The sequence below is a fragment of the Giraffa tippelskirchi genome, chromosome 9, assembly GCF_054371585.1.
Source record: "Giraffa tippelskirchi isolate mGirTip1 chromosome 9, T2T-mGirTip1v1.2.pri, whole genome shotgun sequence".
Classification (NCBI taxonomy): domain Eukaryota; kingdom Metazoa; phylum Chordata; class Mammalia; order Artiodactyla; family Giraffidae; genus Giraffa; species Giraffa tippelskirchi.
Genome location: NC_137283.1, coordinates 160,209,069 through 160,232,127, shown reverse-complemented (window position 1 = coordinate 160,232,127; position 23,059 = coordinate 160,209,069). Strand labels below are relative to the sequence as shown.

Sequence of the window (23,059 nt, the reverse complement as noted above, 5' to 3'; positions counted from 1 at the left end):
GCTTTAGGCCATATTCATGATGCTTTTCCTCAATGGATGAAGGAGAAGATCATATTAGCATTTAAAAACTCGTGCATAGATACTTCTCTGGCAATTCAGTGTTTAAGGCTTCGCCTTCCTATGCAAGGGGGCGCAGGTACGATCCCCTGTCAAGGAGCTAAGTTCCCCCCAAAAAACTTAAACAAACAAAAACAAACATTTGCACTTGCCACTCTTGCTATGGAAGGAAGAGAATCTGATCTCTCAACCCTTGCTTTGTGTCACCGTCACTCCTTACAAAGCTGTTGAAATACTGACACTATTCTTTAATCAAGTTGTCCAGTTCCATGGAAAATGTCTCTGGCACTAAACAACCTCAGCATTTGCTGAGTGAGATCATTGAAATGACTTAATACGTATTGTTAACTGGCCAATTGAGGATCTGACTGCCCCTTTTAAATTATAGGCCCTGTACCCAGAGCACTTGTGAAGACTTGTCAGTGGTTTGGGAACATGACTATGCACAGTGGTCTGATCATAGAAAGGAATCCCTGAAGCCTTTCACCATAATTGTATGTGTGTGTGCTCAGCTGTGTCTGACTCTTTGTGACCCCCATAGACTGTAGCCCGCCAGGCTCCTCTGTCTGTGGGATTTCCCAGGCAAGAATACTGGCGTGGGTTACCATACCCTCCTCCAGGGGATCTTCAGGGATTGAAACCACGTCTTCTGCATTGGCAGGTGGATTTTTTTTTTTTCCACTGAATCATCTGGGAAACAAGCTATATTCTTAGTTTTCTGAAGGAAAGTCTCAGGATACCCTCTCCAGGAGAAAGACAATGCCGTTATTAACGTGTAATTATGACAGTTATTTATTTATTTTTAAGGTAAGCTTTTGTTACTATTGTGAACATGTACAAGACTTCACAAATCTTGTTTATGCCTTGATGCATTTTGATAGCTTTATTGAAGTATAATTTACAAATCATGCAGATCACCAGTGTAAGTGTACGGCTAGACAGTGAATATGCACCAGTGCGCAGGCAGCCTCACACCCGGCTTTAGAACGCTGCTGTCACCCTCAGAAGTTTCCTCCTGTATGTTTCAGACATCCCCACTCCCACCCTAAGCTCCAGGCAAGCAGTGATTTGTTCTCTGCTTGTAGAGTTTTGCCTTTCTAGACATTTCATATAAATGGAATCATACAGTATATAATCTTTTGTCTGGTTGATTTCCCTCAGCATAATTATTTTGAGATTTTTTTTCAGAGTTGTTGCATAGCATGTATTTCCTTTTCCTTCCTTTCTTTCTTTCTGTTTTTTTCTTCTACTGACCACCCCACTTATGTTAGTTTCCCAACCAGGGATTGAACCTGGATCCATGGCCCTGAAAGCCCGAGTCTTATCCACAGACCATGAGGGAAACCCCTCTGTCTGTCTTCATGGCGAGCAAAACTCCACTAAATGAATGGGACCCATTTGGTTTAACTATTCACCAGCTGATGGACATTTGTGTTGCTTCCAGTTGAGATTATTATGAGTTGAGATTATTATGAGTTGAGCTGCGGGCATGTGTATGCAAGTCTTTGTGCAGATAAATGATTTCACTTCTCTCAGATACCCTGGAGAGGAATCACTGGGTCCTGTGGTAATGTGTGTTTTACGTTTTTAAAAATGACTTAAATGTTTTCAATGCGTAACATTTAACATCCCCATCAGACAGGAGAGGTTCCAGTTTCTCCATATCCCCATCAGTACTTGCTGTTCTCCGTTTCTTTCATTCTAGCCATTTTAGCGGGTGTGTAGTACGCTCCTGCGTGCATGCTTGGTTGCTTTAGTTGTGTCCAACTCTGTGCAACCCTATGGACTGTAGCCCACCAGGCTCTTCTGTCCATCGGATTCTCCAGGCAAGAACACTGGAGTGCCCTCCTCTGGGGGACCTTCCTGACCCAGGGATCGAACCCGCTGCATCTTCTGCAGGCGGATTCTTTACTGCTGAGCCACTCAGGAATCCCAGTGGTCTCTTACTATGGTTTTACTTTTGTTTTATCTAATTACTCATCCTATTAAGCATCTTTTTCATGTGCTTATTATCCAGTCATATATCCTTTTTTAGTAAAATGCTTTTCAAATATTTTGCCTAAGTATGGCATTTTTAAAATCACACAATGCATTTTTGTGATTTTTTGCTAGAATGTTTGCTGTGAATGTTTGCTACAATCCTTGCTGTGTACATAGACATTGAGATGCCCTTAGAATTCACCCCACAGAGCTTTGAAAGCATTTTATGCGATACGAAAATGGTGCACCAGGGTCATGTCATGTAAGAGATATTTGTATAAAATGCAATATGTTTGTTTCATAGCTAATGAGATGCTAAATCTAACCTTTGGCTCAAAAATGATCATTTTTCTCCCATTTGGTTCTCTGTTTTGTTATGTGTTTGTTGATAATTCATGGTTAAAAAGGCATAAAAGCTGTCTACCTCACAAGGGGCTGAGCTGCGTCTTCTCTGCATTCTTTCCATGAGTAACTATTTATTGTTAATTATGATTGAAACAATAACTCTTTAACAAAGTATGAGTAACTTCGATTAATCAGCTGCTTTCCAGGCAGATATACTTCCTGGGATCCCTAGGGTTTTCATCATCAAACTGTAGTAATGATGCTGCTTGGCACAGTGCTATTGTTTCCGTGGTAAATATGTGCATTGATTACCCAGGAGCCCAGGTCGTGAGGTGCTGTTGTTTTGCTTTATTCTTTATTATGTTAGGAATCCTCCACAGTAGGGGGCTGGCGTCTACTACAGGGTCACCTTGGGACTTCTCATATGGAAATCTAAATGAATTCTTTGTTACTGTAAATTACAAACAGAGCAACAGCAGCCTGCTTCCACACTTATAAATATGTATGTCCTTCCCACCAATGAAATTATGGTGAAGGATAGATCAAAGTGAATTAGCGCCTGTCAAGGAAATTTGATAGGTCATCCTGTACTGTAATGTTATTCCCTTTTCTTCTCAGTGTGACATAAGCATCAAACTCTATGTCTAGCGTCTAACATTCCTTCACCCATTGTGGTTAACAACAGTTCAAATGTGAAAATGAATCACCTGATATATTACTTCTGTGCAGTGGGAGGCAAACTGAAAACTAAATTTTTACAATCAAAATGAGTTTGATTGTATTCAGACTCTGAGTTTTGCTTAGTATTTGTAGCTACTGTGGTGTTAGGCCATCGTGTCTAAGTGTTGTAAAATCTGTTGCTATGAGTCTCTTAGATTTTCATAAACACTTTCTGAAGCCGCCTGTCCTAAAAATCTATTCAATCGGCCATTTAATTTTCCCAGCCTTATTGACGGTTAAGATATCATCATAACCTATTGTTTTCCCACCTCAAAATACTAAGAAACTATCAAATAAAAATCTCACCACTACCAAAATTATTAATCTCCAAATGTTTTTTAACTTTTATGGAATTTAAAAGAGAAAATCCAAAACATATGGTGTAAATTTGAAGTAGAAACGAGAACATTAAAAATAAAGAACATCAGCTAATGTTTATAGAGTTGGTTTAATACAGAAAAGAAAGATAAAGTTGAAATTTAAAGGAATTAAAAAAGGGAAGGGAAAATAGTGAGGAAGAGGGAATGAATAGTAAATAAATGACCAATTTGACTAATGAAAGAGCAGATACCAACAAAACTCAAACTATTGCAGTAGCCTGATAGCTCCTTTCTTCTTGGCTTTATCCTGCATCCTTCTCATGACATCTTTTTAAAAATTCAAATATAATCATATCAGCCATTCATGATAGCATGTTTCCACCTAGAAGCTTTACATTTTATTTACTGATTTATTTGTTTGTTTGTTTTTTCCTAAATTGGCTTGTAGCCCTCAGTTACTGAGGAACAGAGAGGCCAGGGGTGCTGCAGTGGGACATTACTGAGCATCTGAACAACAACTCAGCTACTGGCAATGTACGTTGTATTCTTGCAGAGTGATGTTGCCATGCAGACTACTTCCCATTGTCCACGTTCCATTATGTGTGGATTTTCCTGTTTCATAAAGTTCATCTCCTTGATATTCTCCTGAGTTTTCTCGCAATCTCCCATTTCTCTATAATTCTTTCAGAGAACCCTTCTGCTCTCTGGAAACTGAAACACCAAAATAGACTTCAGTTTTCTTCCTGAGAAATTCCAAGACATTCATACATAATACAGCCTACAAATATGACAAAAATGTTTTGTTCTTAACACCTTTTGTGACATTTAGTTGTTCACAGTTCGAACTGGGTGTATCCATTCTTTTTGTTTTTTTCTGCCTTTTATCTTTCTAACCAAATGGGATAATGTTTTCTTTTCAGCAAATGCATAGCTATTTTCTTTGCTAGTGGATGTAGTTGGAAATAAATTTTATATGTGGTTGTTAGTCATGACTCAGGTTCCACATCTATGATCATCCTTCCAATTTGCACTGTGAGTTCATGCCCATTCGTTATTCAATCTAAAGTGACTCACTCTCTCTCAACAGCTATTTTTGAGCCACAACACTGTTTCTATTTGGACATTTTCCAGTTAGTCATTAACATATATCAACATGTTTTCAAAATTAAGGATTCTAAATGGGACTATCACAGCAATCATGTATGTTTGCATCTGCACCTCCCTGCTAGATCCACAAGCGGATCAGCATGCCTGTTTGACACAGCGTGGTGTGGGGCATGAAAATGTTCCAGTTCCACAAGATTTTCAAGGTCTGCTTGCCTCCAACCATGTTTTAGATTTGGTCTGTCACACACGCCTAACAGAGATCATTCATTTCTCACATTTACAAGTGAAGACACAAAAGATATTAAGAAATACTTTGATATAAAGGCTTGTGTTTTTTCATAAGAAAATTAAAAATCTTTTTAGGTTTTCAAGACCTTAAAAATGCATCAGGACAAACATATCTAAGTGAAGCTTTGAGTGGGTGTGACGCTGTTTGAACATTTAGTAATAAAGTATTTTCCAACTAAACAACTTTCAGATTCAGGAAAATTCATCTGTTAAGGAATCTGCCAGCCAATGCAGGAGACATAGGAGATGCGGGTTCAATCCCTGGGTCAGGAAGACCCTTGGAGCACAGCACCCCACTCCAGTCTTCTTGCCTGGAGAATCCCATGGACAGAGGAGCCTGGTGGGCTATAGTCCATAGGGCCGCAAAGAGTTGGGCACTACTGAAGCCACTTAGCAGGCACGCACAATTGTTAATAAAGGGCTTCCCAGGTGACACTAGTGGTAAAGAATCCGCCTGCCGACGCAGAAGATACAAGATACCTAGGTTCAATCGCTGGGTAAGGAAGATCCTCTAAAGAAGGAAATGGCAGCCCACTCCAGTATTCTTGCCTAGAGAATCCCACGGGCAGAGGAGCCTGGCGGGCTACAGTTCGTGAGACAGCAGAGAGTCAGGCATAGCTGAGCAACTAAGAGCAGCAATTGATAATGACACCTATCCATCTCCTCCCATCTGAGTGCAGGGTCTGGGCTGAGAATGCCACGGGTTCCTTAAATGCTTCTCCATGACCTCACTGCTCCCGAGGCAGGTTATTATTGGTGAGTCCGGGGGGCGGGGTGAGTACAGCACGCCTTGTCAGCTGGTTAGAGGAACCTGTGGTCACTCATCCACGTCTCGGCATTGGGAGTCAATGGGGGAATGTGCTTTTCTTACTATCCCAGAAACCCTACTAGAGTGGGTTGCCATTTCCTTCTCTAGAGGATCTTCCTTGCCCAGCGATTGAACCCAGGTCTCCTGTGTCTCCTGCATTGGCACTCGGATTCTTTACCACTAGCATCACCTGGGAAGCCCTTCATTAACAATTGTGCGAGCCTGCCAAGTCGCTTCAGTAGTCTCCAACTCTGGGACAGTAAGATAAAATCTGGGACAGTAAGCATCAGCATCTCATAGGCTGATGCTGCTCCAGCCTATGAGAGAGGGATGGTGTTTGTGTATCACCCAACACAACCCTCTGTACAAGTATGAGCCCAGAGTGCAGATGAAGACCAACAGTGCTCCTGTGTTCTGACCTCGGGGGATGGCGGAGCTCTTAGCACAAAGGCCTTTGGAGATTTCACTGTTTTTCTTTCCTTTTTAATAAAAATTACATGTTACCAGCTACCATGTACAGGTGGCTGTACAGTGAAAAGTTACACTTTTCCTCTCACACCATGTGGCCAGCTCAGTACTTCCAACCCTCAGAACTCAATAGCTTCTTGTGTCCACTTCAGTTCAGTTCCGTTTAGTATCCATGTATGCAAATGTCCAATATGTGTGCACTTGTATTTTTTTTCATAGAAGTTGACAAATAGTATCCCACAGTCTATTCTGATCTGCAACTTGATTTTTTTCACTTTATTAGCACCTAGACTCCCTCCTAAGTCAGTATATAACATTCTACCTTATTGTAAATAGCTATGCAGTAATATATTGTATATCTGTCCTGTAACTTTTTAAATGAGGTACTTATGAATGGATGTGTGAAACTTCCCAACATTTAAGATATGGTAAATAGTGCTTAATGAACATCTCTGTTCTTATCTTAGTCTGCTCTTGTTGCCGTAATAAAATACCATAAACTGGGTGGCCTGAACAACAGAAGTATATTTATCACAGTTACAGAGGCTGTGTGTGAAGTCCAAGATCAAGGTGCCGGCAGGTTCAATTCTGTTGAAAGCTCTCTCAGGAATTTGTTGCAGAGGGCCACCTTCTCTCCGTGTCCTCACGTGGCAGAGAGAGAAAAAGGCAATGCTCAAGTTTCTCTTCCTCTTCTTAAAAAGACACTCACGCCATCGTGGGAGACCTGCCATCGTGACTTCATCTGATGACTGCCTCCCAAAGGCCCTCCATCCAAGTGCTGTCACAGTGGAGGTGAGGGCCTCCTCTTTGGGAAGACAAACATTCATTCGGTTCATAGTACTTCGTTATGTCTCTGCATCCTTGAGTAAAATGTTTTCTAAAGCATCTTGTTAAAGATTGTATTACTGTGTCAAATAATATATAAGCTGCATTTTTATAAACATTATAAATTGCTTCCAGCAGGTAGCACATGAGAATAGTAGCTCCGTATCATCCCCACTTTGTTTATTGCTAAGCTTTTCTGTGTTCCACTCCAACAGGCAAATAATGGAATTTCATTTCATTTTTTAAAAAAATTAGAAGTGAACTTGAACATCTCTCTGAAGATTATTGACCACTTAGATTTGGGTCCTTTGAATTACTTCTTCAATCCTTTTGTTTATTTCTGTGTTGAGTTATTTGTCATGTTTTTATTGATTTTAAGACTTTTTTGTATATCTAAGAAACTAGGCCCTTGCAGTACATATTGCTTGTACTATTCCCCATTTGCTGTTTAACTCTTCGAGTGTCCCAGTTACTGATTGCTTTGTAACAAATAATCCCATGTCTCTCAAAAAACTAATTTTACTTCTCAGAATTCCGAGGGTCATGAATCTGGACAGAGCATAGAGAGAATGATGTGACTCTGTGTGATGCCTTTTGGGGCTGAGCTCGGCTGTCTTTTTCATCCAGATATCCAGCTCTCAGCTGTGAAGCCAGGGAGGCTGGCAGCTGGCTGGAACGGCATGACCAGGGCCCTAGTTCTGGGGCCTTAGTTCTTGGGCCAGCTGGGTGTTTTGGTTTTCCACAAAATAGACAGAAGGGGTCTCCTTCCCACAGGGCCCCTCCACGTGACCTCTTAATCTGGTGTTTCCTGCAGAGTAGCCAGATGTCTAACTTCACAGCCAAGGGCTTCTGAAAGTGCAAAGGCAGGAGCATTGTTCTTAAACTTCTATCACATCCTGTTGGTTAGAACAGGTTACATACCGGAGTCAAGAGGAGGGAGCTATGCTAGGGCAGCTTTCTGCAAGGCATGGGGATTTTTGGCAACCAGCAGTAATACAGACTACCAGAAGGTATTTTGAGGATTTGGTTTCTTTGTTTTATTGCCATAGAGATTTTTTAAAACTTTTCTTGACAGTCAGATACTTTCATCCACTTCTTTATGGCTCCTGGATTTAGTGCTGCCTCAGAGAGGATTGCACTACCCCAAACTAGGAAACTCATCCACTGTTTCTTTTAATATTTCCAGTGCTTTGATTTTTTTTTTTCCACATTTAAAATTTTGTCTCATCTAGATTCACTTCATTTTTCAAGAAGAAATGGAGATAGGAATTAAACTCTACTTTTTAAAAATCTATCCCAGTGCCATCTGTGGGAAAATCCTTCATTTCCTACTGACTTGCAGTAGCATCTTTATTGTCTACTAAATTCCGATATTGATGCATGTGCATTTCCACACTGTCGGTTTGCTGCTCTTCCTTTATTTCCCTGCACCAACAATAATACCTTAGTGTTGTGAATAGTAGCTTTGAAATACATGGAAACAGAGAGACAGTATCCAGGGTTAGGTGACATCAGACAGACAGAGGAGCCTCTTGCAAGTGGTGAGATACCTAGCTGGGCACAGCAACTCAGAAAGAGAAATGACTAAGAAAACACAACTCCTGGTGTCACCACTCCCTTTTCTATAGAACGCAAGAAGGGGATTTAAGCCTTGCTACAGGTCTTCCCCTGTGGCTCAGCTGGTAAAGAATCCGCCTGCAGTGCGGGAGACCTGGGTTTGATCCCTGGGTTGAGAAGATCCCCTGGAGAAGGGAAACCCAACTCCAGTATTCTGGCCTGGAGAATTCCATGGACAGAGGAGCCTGGCCAGCTACAGTCCATGGGATCACCAAGAGTCGGACATGACTGAGCGACTAACACTTTTCACGATAGATACTATAAAAATAAAAAACTAAAAAAGTGAGAACTGACCAAGGAGACGGGGTGAGTGTGTCCGTCTGAATTACGTTTGCTGGGTAGTCACGAATCAGTCTGTCACGTGGTCCCCCTCTTGCTGCAGTGCCCACCTGTGGACCTGGGCCCACTGTATGCCATTCCCGACTCCTCCTCCTCACCATTCAGGCAGCCCAGGTAGGATGGGACGGGATGGGACAGGTCCTGGCTTCTTCCCTAGGGCTGCCCGTACCTGTCTCCTCTCATCTTCTGCTTGCTTCAGAAAAAGGGGCAAATAAAATGTTCTCCTGAGTTACAGAAAGTGTACTTATGTATGTATCTATTTATAGATTACACACCACACAAAGTTATTATATCATTGACTCTATTTCCTCTGCTATACATTCTATTCCTGTGACTTATTTATTTCATAACGGGTGTACAGTCTATAAAAATATCAAATCATTATGTGGTACACCTGAAACGAATTTCATACTGTAAGTCAACTAGAGTTCAATAAAATTTGCTTTCAAATATGTGATTTTCCTGCTGCATGAATATTTGTAAAATATCATTGGTAGATGGTGCCTGCAGCCGTGAAATTAAAAGATGCTCCTTGGAAGAAAAGTTATGACCAACCTAGACAGCATATTAAAAAGCAGAGACATTACTTTGCCAACAAAAGTCCGTCTAGTCAAAGCTATGATTTTTCCGGTAATCATGTATGGATGTGAGAGTTGGACTATAAAGAAAGCTGAGCACCGAGGAATTGATGCTTTTGCCCTGTGGTGTTGGAGAAGACTCTTGAGAGTCCCTTGGACTGCAAGGAGATCCAACCAGTCCTTCCTAAAGGAAATCAGTCCTGGGTGTTCATTGGCAGGACTGATGTTGAAGCTGAAACTGCAATACTTTGGCCACCTGATGCAAAGAGCTGACTCATTAGAAAAGACCCTGATGCTGGGAAAGATTGAAGGCAGGAGGAGAAGGGGACGACAGAGGATGAGATGGCTGGATGGCATCACTGACTCAATGGACATAAGTTTGAGTAAACTCTGGGAGTTGGTGATGGACAGGGAGGCCTGGCATGCTGCAGTCCATGGGGTTGCAAAGAGTCGGACCCAACTGAGCGACTGAACTGAATTGAACTGATTTCTTCACTGAAAATAGCTGCTTGTCACACTACTGACCTATATTGTTACTGTACAGAAAAAACTTATTTAAATATCTCAATATTGCCCGGTAAATACTTGCGTATATAACCATGATAAAAGTCATCAAATCATTGATTTGTACTTTAATTAATCCACTTACCAAGGAATTACGACTGTTGTTGTTCAGTGGCCCAGTTGTGTCTGACTCTTGGTGACCCCATGGACTGCAGCGCACCAGGCCTCCCTGTCCCTCACCATCTCCCAGGAAGTTTGCCCAACTTCCTGCCCATTGCGTCAGTGATGCCATCCAGCCATCTCATCCTCTGATGCCCTCTGCTCCTTCTGCCCTCAATCTTTCCTAGCACTAGGGACTTTTCCAATGAGTCGGCTGTTCATATCAGATGACCAAATTACTAGAGCTTCAGCTTCAACATCGGTCCTTCCAATGAATATTCAGGGGTGATTTCCCTTAAGATTGACTGATTTGATCTCCTTGCCGTCCAAGGGATTTTTAGGATTTTTCTCCAGCACCAAAGTTCGAAGGCATCAATTCTTTGGCACTCTGCCTTCTTCGTGGTCCAGCTCTCACAACCATACATGACCACTGGGACAACCATCTCTGACTATACAGACTTTCGTTGGCAAAATAATGTCTCTGCTTTTCAACATACTATCTAGGTTTGTCATAGCTTTCTTGCCAAGAAGCAATTATCTTCTGATTTCATGGCTGCAGTCACCATCTGCAGTGATTTAGAGCCCAGGAAGAGAAAAATCTGTTCACCATTTCCCCTTCTATTTGCCATGCAGTAATGGGGCCGGATGCCATGATCTTAGTTGTCTTTAATATTTAGTTTTAATCCAGCTCTTTTACTCACCTCTTTCACCCTCATCAAGAGGCTCTTTAGTTCCTCTTCACTTTCTTCCATTAGAGTGGTATCATTCACATATCTGAGGTTGTTGATGTTTCACCTGCCTATCTTGATTCCAGCTTATAACTCATCCAGCCCAACATTTCTCCTGATATGCTCAGCATATACATTAAACAAACAGGGTGACAGAAGACTGCCCTGCTATACTCTTTTCTAAATCTTGAACCAATCGATTGTTCCATACAGGGTTCTATCTGTTGCTTCTTGACCCACATAGAGGTTTCTTAGGAGACAGATAAGATGGTCTGATATTCCCATCTCTTTAAGAGCTTTCCACAGTTTGTTATGATCCACACAGTCAGAGGCTTTAGCTCAGTCAATGAAACAGACTTAGATGTTTTTCTGGAATTCCCTTGCTTTCTCTATGGTCCAGCAAATGTTGGCAATTTGATCTCTGGTTCATCTGCCTTTTCTAAACCCAGTTTGGACAACTGTAAGTTCTTGGTTCACATAATGCTGAAGCCTATGATGCAAGATTTTAAGCATGACCTTACTAGTGTGGGAGATGACTACAATTGGTCTGACGGTTAGAACATACTTTAGGGCTATTCTTCTTGGGAATTGTAGTGACAGTTGCCCTTTTCCAGTCCTATGGCCACTGCTGGGTCTTCCAGATTTGCTGGCATACTGAATGCAACACCTTGATGGCACCATTGTCTAGGGTTGGGGTTAGCTCTGCTGGAGTTCAGTCGCGTCACTGGCTTTATTAACAGCAATGCTTCCTAAGGCCTGTTTGACCTCATGCTCCAGAATGTCTGGCTCTGGGTGGCTGACCACACCATCATAGTAATCTGGTTCATTAAGATCTTTTTTTGTACAGTTCTTCCATGTATTCTTTCCATCTCTTCTTGATCTCCTTAGCATCTTCTGGGTCTCTATCATTTCTGTCCTTGATTGTGTCCATATTTGGGTGAAATGCTCCCTTGATGTTTCCTCTTTTCCTGAAGAGAGCTCTAGTCTTTTCCCTTCTGTTGTTTTCTTGTAGTCTTATGAACTGTTCATTGAAGACGGCCTTCTTGTCTCTCCTTGTAAGTTATGATATGCTCCCTCTTTTACAGAGTATGTATAGAAATGTGTGTGCTTCCCAGGTGTCATTAGTGGTAAAGAATCCACCTGCAATGAAGGAGACATAAGAGTTGCAAGTTCGGTCCCTGAGTCTGGAAGATCCTCTGGAGAAGGGAATGGCTACCCACTCCAGTATGCTTGCCTTCAGAATCCCATGGACAAAGAAGCCTGGTGGACTGTAGTCCATGAGGTCACAAAGAGTCAGATGTAACTAAAGTGATTTTGCACGTGTGCATAGAAATGTGTTACCACAGAGGCAGGATCTCCTCTGGTCAGTGTAAAACCCGCTTTTAAGGAGGAAAATGTGCATACTCTTTTCAGCAGATGAGAGTCATCCCATGTCCTGAAAGCTTAGGAAGGGTTCTGATCCAAACCACCCTGAAATCATGCTTTATTTTGTATGTCCAAATTATAGAACTGCTACTTCTTTCTTTGAAAATAACTCTACTGATTTTTGTGATAATTACATAAAAATCTGGGTTTTAAATTAAAAGGTTATATTTTTTTTAAATCACTTTAGATGGAAGAAGAATGATTAAACTGTGGAATGAAATATTTTTAACCCCTGCCAAAATGATTTCATACCATTTTACTGCACTTCTGTCATAAAATAGAATTTACTCAGTCTCCAGAACACAATTTATTTGTCAGAGATTGGGAGGTGCTTTAGAATATTTGAAAATTAGGCTTCCACTCTAAGTAACTGACAGTGTGGGAGGAGAGAGAGAAAGAACGCAGAAGAATTCGCAGTGGAAGACTTGGGCTGTGTAAACAAGTTACTGATGGTGGATCCAGAGGATTCACTGAGACCAGGAATCCTCTAGGCGTGGTCTATCCACCTGGGATCAGTCCCAGAAACTCTCACTTGCTCGACTGGTCCTTGGTGATTCAGAGCTAAATTGAATAAATACTGTTGTTCACACATATGTCACAAGTAATGAGTTTTATGTTCCAGTCCCATAGAAAATTCTTTATATTCTTAAAGTTATAACTGTGCTGAATGAAAGTATTATTTGGTCTTCTCAACCTCAGCAAATACACAAAACTCCACAGAGCATCCTGACTCGCATTTCCTGTCACTGACACCTGATCATTTATGTTTATTCTGCCATTGTCCTTTCCTGTATCTCCAGTGCACACACGTAAAAATGGCACAGTGTTTTAAGTACCAAAGTAAAGATGAAAATATGGAAATAAATTCTATGGTCTAGAATGATTTAGTAAATATAAACTGTGAGCAAAATTTCAGTACAAATATAGACTGTGTGTCTGTATTTGTAAAGATTAGACATTTGCAAGTGTAGTTATTTTGTAGAAAGGATTTTAAGTGTGTATAGTAGATAAGATGTTAATTACCTTAACAGTGAACAATCCATCCAATATTTGTCTTCTGTTATCTGTTGTTTTTTTTTTTTTTTCAAATAGTCGAAAAACCATTGAAACTTTTGCCCCATAGTTAGTCAGAGCACAGTGAAGTTTCTGTTAAACCACTGAAATTCTTTAAGAACCAGCACAAATAATGCTCTCCAAAATGAAATAAAGGAGTTTAGTCTCTAAAGGCAAAAAAAAAAAAGAACAAAACTACAGAAATAGTACTCAAAATTACACTCCTCAGAGAGAAACTGAATATAACTCACCTTATTCCCTAGAAGGTTATAAAATCAATCACAAAATTAATAGCAAAAGAAGCTCCTGGAAATTGTATTTATCATCTAACCAAGAGCAGTCAGAATGTAGGAATAGCATCTTGATCTGGGCTTGGGGGGGACCCCCTCTCTCCTGTGATGTCTGCTACCTACAGCAAAGTGAAGCCTGCTAACTCCCAAGTGTTCCCCCCACCACCAAAGTTCCCTGATGCTCAGACTAGAATCCAGGAAGTGCTGTCAACATTTTTGGAAGGGGATATGCTTTCAACATGGAATCCTATCCAAGCTTTCATTAAGTGGATGAGTCTGCTAGTCAAGGTTCTTCAGAGAATCTCTCTCTCTCTCCTTCTCTCTGTGTGTGTGTGAGAATCTTCACATGCAGAACTGTAGAAACAGGGTGTTGGTCATGTAACTTGAGCATCTGTAGATTTTTGTAACCACACTTGCCCCGGAACCAACTCTCTCCTCAACCAGCTCCCCATGTATACTGAAGGACAAGTACAAATGCAGTACACGCACACACACTCATGCATGGACATGTACACACATGCACACGTGCACACACACACCAGTGAGTCTAAACCATTCTCTTCCCAAAGATACAATTATTTTGGATGTGTAATCGATTTTATACGCAACTCCCCTTTTCCATTTTCCCTAGTCAAAGGAGAAGCCTGCTCTCTACATATTGCCCTGAAATAGAGGTAGACGAATTTGCCCTCTGTAATGGAAAGAAAGCAATATTCAGAAAAGAATTTTCACGTGACTGAGCTGCTTGCTCTGATTCATCACTTAATGTGCCGACCTGGCTGGCTGCCGGCCCCACTATCCAGCCAATCCCACTCTCCCCTGCCAGCCTGGGCTTTGCAGCCTTGAGCTGAAGCATCGGAAGCAGCGGCAGGAGGGTCAAAAGGTCCCTTCTAAGAGTCTTCTTAACTAACTACTTGGAGGAAGATCAGCCTTCTTTTGCTGTCATACCTACTTGTGTTTAAGTGCATGAAGTTATTGAATATTTCCTGTGGCCAAGATGAATTTACCAAATGCAATAAAGAAAATCCTCACTTGTCAGTGTATGCTTTAAGACAAATATGTTCATTTTTACGCCCTCCTCTCTGTTTAAACGAGATCCTCACCAGTGATTGTAATCACTTACCTGACCGCCATTGTTTCTGTATACCAGACCAAAGAGACACTGTGAGTTAGTAATGGGACAGTAGGAGGGGAGACTTCAAATGTGGGCCTTGTCAGAAAAATCGAAGGGGTGTTGTCACCGAACTTTTGTAATATCCTATTATGCGAGTATTGGGACGTGAGAAAATTCAGACAAGAATTCATTCACTCAAGGAACAGAGTTGAGGCCGGCTGAACTGAACTGATGTTCTTTCTCACCTTTATCTATCCCCCTCGGCCTTATTTCATTTATCCTTCAGTGTAACTACTGATGGGGAACATTTCTTCTCTCTGAATTCGTCAGATTTTTTACGTCTCTACTCTTTGGGCTGCTGATCTGAATTGCCCTTTGACTTCTATTATTAGATTTATTCCGTGTTATTTCTCTCTCCGATTTGCTCACACACCCAGTGACAGTCGAATCTGAACCGGTGTTTCATGGGCATCACCCGGAGCACCTCATCCTGCCTCCACAGCTCCTTCTAACTCCACCTACTTTTGCTTCCATTTCACCAAGTTAAAACCCCATCTATTCCCACTGGTCCTGTTCCAGAAAGACTTTCTTCATAGCTTCAACTTTCACTTGTTTCTTCTTCTTCTGAATGCACCTTAAATATTTTGTCTATATTTTTTAGCATATTATTTCCCTATCATTCAACGCCACAATACACCCAGAGAAAAATGCCAGGAAAATAACATGTCTTTAAGGTATATCTGAAGATAACTGGAAAGAAAGAACAAGCAGTTAAAAAAATGGACAAAGTATGTTCAGGAAATAGTTGTTCATTCTGATTTAACTGAAGGTAACCAGGTGCTGTCATGAAAAGGCTGATGAGAGGGGCAAGGCATTAAGGAATAATTTTTTGTTTATAAAGGTAGCATATGCTATGATGGCATATGGAGATACATAAATAAGATAATAAACATTGTCTTTAATCCTACTTGCTAGTTAAAAACGCACTTCTCTATTGGTTGGATTTCTTTATTGAAAATCAGAACATTTATGGGAAGACCCATCATACCTGGATCTTTCTCAGGTATGATGGCAAAAGAAGGACAATTTTCTCCAGGAGGTAGTTAGTTACGAAGACTCTTAGAAAGGACCTTTCTAAGTAAATATTTGATAAAAGCACAAGACTATTATTTTTGGTTTTCCCCAAGGCTCCCCTAGAGTGATCTGAGTTGTAGTTACAGGGGAAGAACATTCATCATCTACTGGCATAAGTCTTATAATGACTTTTATGGATATGGTTTATATAATACCACTTTGTGATACTAATCATAGGATGCACTGAACGGTGTTTCCCTCTGGCCTCATTTTTGGACAATGGGAAATATATTTATGCAAATGTTTTTCTGACGTTTCTCATTTACAGCAGAACCTGTGAGATTTGTGGCTGACTCACCAGGGCCTCCCTGTTCACGTTTATCAGCGAGGCTGCACTGACGCAGCTGCGGGTTGAAGGCCATCGACGCTGGCCTGGTCTGCAGGTGGGCGAGGGCTGCTGCACGGCCAGCTGCCAATCTCAAGTAAGGGACCCTGCAGGCGGACAGTCATAGCGTTTCCAGCCTTGTTGCCCTTGACTTCAGCCTATGATTTGCCATAGATTATAATCTGAACTGTTGTAGACATTTTCCCCAGTCACTGAACTAGACCCTCCTTCCTATGCAAGTTATGAAGTAGCCACAAGTACAAATCTTCAATAGGAGTTGGGCCACAACTGCCACAGTGCTCTTAAAATTAAAATTGTTCCAAGGTGGGGGGAATGAGAGGGATTTCCCAAATTCTCATCCAGTTAAACCATGTTTTAACTATGGATCCAGAAATGTGAAAAATTTCTAAAAAAATCACCAAATTATTTTGCAAGTTCCATCTATCCACATGGCTTTGCATGATTTCAGAAGATACTGACATTCCACTGTCAGCAAAGACTCCAACAACTTTAGCCTTGAAACCACTCACTTCCTAATCACGTGCATCACCTCCTTGAGCCACAGAACTTTTAGAGGAACAAGGACTGTGATGACTACAATGCATGCGCTTCTATTTCCTCATCTGCATGATGAAGATTATATCCATCTTGGAGAGCTGCTGTGAAGTACACACTCAAATAATGTAGATGAAGTGATATTGTAAAAATGTGACACAGTCTGCAGAAGTAGCGAATAAATATTATTGGCTGTGGTGCATTCATGGTTTTCTAAAACCTGTAACTCATTTCCCTTCTACCTTACATCCTGACTCAGTTTCAAGAGCATCAATTTTTTTCAAGTAAAGTACTTCTGTGGTTCAGAGGACTCATTGTACTCAAACAATCAGATTGCTCATTGTGATTCATTTGCAGTATTTTAATTTTCCAGACTCCTTTTAACTGGAAAAAAGCCAATATCAGTGAGTTTAAAGTATCAATTATAGGAGTTTGGCTGTACTGTGGAAAACTTGCTTTGCTCTAGATTGTTTTGTTACATTCAGTCTTTCAAAATTCAATAGTCAAAACTCTGTTCTTGATTTTCTTGAAGATAAAATAGATGAGAAAATCTTTGTCTGTAAAATGAGAAGACATTTCATGTGCCATGAATACCATAAGTTATAATAAAGGGGAAAATGTACACTTTAAACCAAAATGTGGTATGGAAGTAAAATTAATTTTAAGAACTGACACATATGGTATCTAAATCTATTATTTATCATTTTAAATTGCATTTCTTTGATAATCGAATCATAAGACTATTGTGTTCTCCAATATCAGTAAAAGATACTTCTCTTATAGAAAGAAAATGAGCCTAAATGGAGATGATAATTCTTCACAGCGAAGACTTGGTTTAGACCTTTGGATTCTGAAAAAGGAGACTTAAAGTATACATACCTAAGAGGATAGCACAACTGGAAAAGAAGAAGCGAAGCCGAGGAGGAGGGATGATGAGGGAGAATAATCGTGAAATAGCAGCTGCCCTTTTAGCACGGTGCTTAGTTGTGTTCCAGACGTATAAATTAAAAAAAAAAAAAGATTCAGCTTTTGGGGCTCTAGGATGCTGCAGGTTGGAAAACACAGCGTGTGGTAACTTCAGCCTGAACAAGAAGAAGAGACTGTGAGTCCGCCACGCCATTGGCCCTGCGAGCAGTTGTTTGTCTTCCTCCTGGGCCGAAGGTTCAGGACAGTGATGATGTCAAACACCCCTTCAGAGAAGAAAAGTAGAAAGGCCAGGAATACTCTGAAGACAGAATCATCCGTCACTGACTGAACTGTTGGGATCATTTTGTTTGCTGCCTCAGTTGTCCTGGAGGAGGGAAGTTGCCCCCAAATACATTTCCTGTGTAGCTAGGAGTATTGCATGCTGAATGCTCCCTTCTTCAAGGAAAATAACAGATTTTCAATCAATTCTCCAAACATTATATCCTCTGGAAACATGACCGGAAAATCCAGGGGAGTGTTGTTTCTGTTGTTCCAAATTTTATTACAGTCTCGAGAATTGAGATATGGGGTCGGGGGGTGGGGTGATGTGAACCTTGAACCAGAAAGGCAAAAGAGATGTAACAGTAAAAATGATCCACCATCGTATAAAAGCATATATAAAGGCTTGGCCCTGTGAAAATAAAAATACATTAGCCCCCTGAATAATTTTTATATGTCATGTTGCAGTTATCTGTTGTTACATATGGGACACTTCAGTCCAGTTCAGTCGCTCAGTCGTGTCCGACTCTTTGTGACCTCATGGACCGCAGCACGCCAGGCTTCCCTGTCCATCACCAACTCCCAGAGTTTACTCAAACTCATGTCCATTATATCAGTGATGCCATCCAACCATCTCATCCTCTGTCATCCCTGTCTCCTCCTTCAATCTTTCCCAGCATCAGGGTCTTTTCAAATGAGTCAGTTCTTTGCATCAGGTGGCCAAAGTATTGGCGTTTCAGTTTCAACATCAGTCCTTCCAATGAATAGTCAGGACTGATTTCCTTTAGGATGGACTGGTTGGATCTCCTTGTAGTCCAAGAGACTCTCAAGAGTCTTCTCCAACACCACAGTTCAAAAGCATCAATTCTTCAGCGCTCAGCTTTCTTTATAGTACAACTCTCACATCCATACATGACTACTAGAAAAACCATAGCTTTGACTAGATGGACCTTTGTTGGCAAATGAATGTCTCTGCTTTTTAATATACTGTCTAGGTTGATCATAGCTTTTCTTCCAAGGAGTAAGCGTCTTCTAATTTCATGGCTGCAGTCATCATCTGCAGTGATTTTGGAGCCCGAGAAAATGGTCTGTCACCGTTTCCATTGTTTCCCCATCTATTTGCCATGAAGTAATGGGACCAGATGCCATGATCTTTGTTCTTTGAATGTTGATTTTCAAGCCAGCTTTTTCACGCTCCTCTTTCACTTGCATCAAGAGGCTCTTTTTAGTTTTTCTTCACTTTCTGCCATAAGAGTGGTGCCATCTGCATATCTGAGGTTATATCCAAGCAATCTTGATTCCAGTTCATCCAGCCCGGCATTTCGCATGATGGGAAAAACCACATATGGGATAAACCACCCCAAAAGTTTGTCATCTTTAAACAATAATGTTCAATTATCTCACCGTTATTTGAGTTGTGAATTTATAGCAGACTCAGCCGGGCAGTTTTTCTACTGTACATATCTGGGCTGAGGTCCCTTGGTGGTGCAGCTCATGGAGGGGATCACTGGTTTGGAGCCTCAGATGGAAGGATGGGACTGTGGACTCATGTCCTCTCCAGCACGGGCAGCATTAGAGCTCAGGGCTCCCAGACACAGGAAACGGAAGCTGCCTGACAGGCTTGGGAGGGAAACTGGAAGAGCATCACTTCTACTGTTTTCTATGGAGCAGGGCAGTCACAGAGCCAGCCCAGACTCAAGGAGAGGGGGCATGACTTCCAATGAGAGGAATATAAAAGAATTCCCATGCCATGCCAAGTCATTTCAGTTGTGTCCAACTCTTTGCAACCCTATAGACTATAGCCCACCAGGCTCCTCTGCCCATGGGGTTCTCCAGGCAAGAATCCTGGAGTGGGTTGCCTTTCCCTTCTTCAGGGGGTCTTCCTGACCCAGGGATCGAACTGTCTCTTATGTCTAACCTGCATTGGCACATGAGTTCTTTACCGCTAGTGCCACCTGGGAAGCCAAAGAATCCCTAGCCATCTACAGTTCCTCCATAGCACTTTGTTTTGTAAATATAAGTGTGTGTGTGTGTGTGCGCATGTATGTGCATGCCCATGTGCTCAGTGGAACAGTCAAGTCTGACTCTTTGCAACCCCATGAACTGTAGCCTGCTAGACTCCTCTGTCTATGGGATTCTCCAAGCAAGAATCCTGGAGCAGGTTGCCATTCTCTTCTCCAGGGGATCTTCCCGACCCAGGGATCAAACCCATGTCTGCTAGGTCTCCTGCCTTGGCAGGCAGATTCTTTTACGTCTGAGCCACCTGGAAAGCCCAAATGTAAGCTTAGCACCTCATAAATATCCCCAAGAGCTATATTTTCTCCTCATTTGTGGTTATTCCTCACCTATCACTGTATCTCATCATACCTGACCTGCTTCATCTCCACTATAATCTCTTCAGGACTGCTGAGTGGATTTTCCTTCCTATTCCTAATCCAGAGAGTTCCAGCCCCTTAGTTGTACTCATTCAATCAATAAAGCCACCTAAATGCCCTTCAAGGGCCTTCCAAGCGCTTGCATCTGGATAGCTCTTGCTTGTCCTCCAGTACTCAGCCTCTTCAGAAAGCCTTCCCTCAGACCCTGTCCCTTGCCCCCACTGCTCCCTTATTCATTCATTTATTCACTCAGTTATTTGCTTGTTGTTGTTTTTCAGTCACTAAGTCGTGCCTGACTCTTCGCGACCCCACAGACTGCAGCACACCAGGCTTCCTGGTCCTCCACTATCTCTGAGTTTGCTCAAGTTCATGTCCGTTGAGTCAGAGATGCTATCTAACCGTCTCATCCTCTGCCACCTTATTTGCTTAACAAATGTTTATTGAGGCGCAAGTAAGCACCACAGCTAGCTACAACTGGGACAGAGCGTGATGAGAGATTAGCTGGGCGATCTCATTAACCTCAGGAGCTAAATTGAGGACGCGGGTCTCCAGGTAGTGTAGCAGTTTTGTGTTGCAGACTCTCAACATTATTAATATCCTCAGAGTGCAGGCAGGTCAGGCCACAATTAGCAAGCTCCAGCTCCCTGAGACCAGTGTTACAGACTATATTCATTTTCTTTTGCCAGCCACTCACCTCTCTCTTGCTGACTCCAAGTCAGTGGGAAAAAAAGAGAAAAATTGCCTGGCTCAGTGAAGTTGGAGGGAGGTTTGATCAAGGTGTTTAATAGCTAGGGTTGGAATTTAATTTTGAATTTCCCTGCTGTGGCTGTTAACCATGAGGGTTTATATTACCATTTCTCTCGTATTCTTCTCAGCTATATTTTTACTAAAAATTTTTCCCACTGTTCATGAAGGCAACCAAATGTAAGAAAAATCAATAAAAAGATTTTTAAAAAGCACAAAGTAAGTGCTGTATAGAATACATAGAGTGAGATGTGAATCTCCAAGACAACATCTGTTACTACCTCAGAATTTAGAGTTGCTTCAAATTCACCATCTCAGATTTGGTGTAATAAGCACATCATTAAATTTTGAGGACAGAACAAAACAATGTCAGCATTAAACGAATAGAGTTATAAATAATGAGACACATTTAACCAATATTCCTACCATTTTAATGCTTGTAAATAATAATTTGAAAATGCTTAAGAGAGTGTAGCAAGTTAGACATTGACAGTGATGTGCTCATAGCACATATGAGAGATCTCTAAGAACGATGAGCATTTGTAGTTGATTTGCAAAATGTTTCATGGAGAAAGTGTCATTTCACTAGGAACATAAAAACGGAAAGAATTTCAAGGGTGAAAGTATTAAGGAGCACATGTTCCAGGTACAGAGAAATGCGTGAGCAAAGAAAGATTTGGAAAAAGAAAGTTTTTAAGATGGTTCAGGTCCTGGCAAGGCCAAGCGAATGCTCATTCATGTCCTACTCTTTGTGACCCTTTGGGCTGTAGCCCGCCAGGCTTCTCTGTCCATGAGATGTTTCAGGCAAGAATACAGGAGTGGGTTGCCATTTTCTCCTCCAGGAGATTGTCCCGACCCAGAAATTGAACCCGCATCTCCTGTGTCTCCTGCATTGCAGGCAGATTCTTTACCACTGGGACCATTGGGGAACCCCCTCCAAGCAAGGCACAGGTAAGCAATGAGTCTTGTAAAGGAAGGTGGGTGCCATATTAAGGCTAGCTTTGGATCTATCCTGATGGGTTGGTTTCAGTTTAGAAAGAAGTGGAACTCTATTGAAATTTTTGAGAAAGTGTGGTTGTTCTTACAGCTATGATTGAGGAAGATTAATCTTTTATCATTTCTAGTCCGAATTAGAGCTACGCAAGACAGAAGAATGCCACAGTGTTGCAGTAAGGTAGGAAGGGTCGAACAGGAGCAGTGACTGGTTGAAGGGAAGGGGCGCATGGGAAAGCCACTGAGGCAGGAAGATTTCCAACCATCTGACGGTGGGGCCGGTGATGGGGAGGGGGCTTATAGGGTGAGAAGCGCAGTGGATGAATACAGTGGGTGGTGTCACAAGTGTCTCCAAGGTTTGGAACTCTCCGTCTGAGAGCAGAGTGAAAGCCCCTCCATTTACAACAGTCAGCTCAGGAGCGTGCTGGGCTTAGCTGGGATGGAAGTAGCTTGCATGATGAATATAGCTTTCGACTCAATATGTTTGTTTATTCAGAAATAATGTATTGTGTGCATTGTGCCAAGCAGCATGCTGGAGAGTTTACCAATGCCGAGATAACTTATATGGCTCTTCCTAGGAGAGCACAGACAGCTTCGAGGAGAAAGGCGTGAGGTGTCGTGAGCAAGTCTTAGAGTCAGCACAGTAGCAGAATCAGAAAGGCCGGCTCCTTTTAAACTCCAAATCAGAATTTCTTACTTGCCCTGTGACCCTCGTTGGTCATGATCGTGACCCTAATCATGCTTTTGTTGAGTTACTATTGCTGAGCCCCAAGCTCTGTATGTTAAAGACATGTTAGTACTTAGTCCTCACAGAACCTGCTGACAGTAGTATGTGTTTCACAAATGGAAATTGGGGTTCAGGGAAGATCAGCCACTTGCCCAGGGTCACACACACAGTAAAAGCCCCATTCCTTCCACATAAACATAGATAATGTGAGGATGCAGACAGTATATGAGGTTTAAGCCCAGTATCTCTTTTAAACCATAGCCTCTTTATTATCAACATAATCCATCTATGGCCGG

General features: G+C 41.7%; 1 protein-coding gene and 1 long non-coding RNA gene across 7 annotated transcripts in view; one reads left to right on the top strand and one right to left on the bottom strand.

The window, feature by feature from the left end:
* PRKN (parkin RBR E3 ubiquitin protein ligase) overlaps positions 1-23,059 on the top strand; it is a 1,216,903-nt gene that overhangs the window by 673,305 nt on the left and 520,539 nt on the right. The window lies entirely within an intron of this gene.
* LOC145519751 (uncharacterized) lies at positions 6,601-12,071 on the bottom strand. Its single transcript, XR_014063866.1, has 3 exons — positions 10,817-12,071; positions 8,973-9,067; positions 6,601-8,343 (listed from the first exon to the last, which is right to left on the bottom strand). It is a non-coding gene; the product is annotated as an uncharacterized LOC145519751 (long non-coding RNA).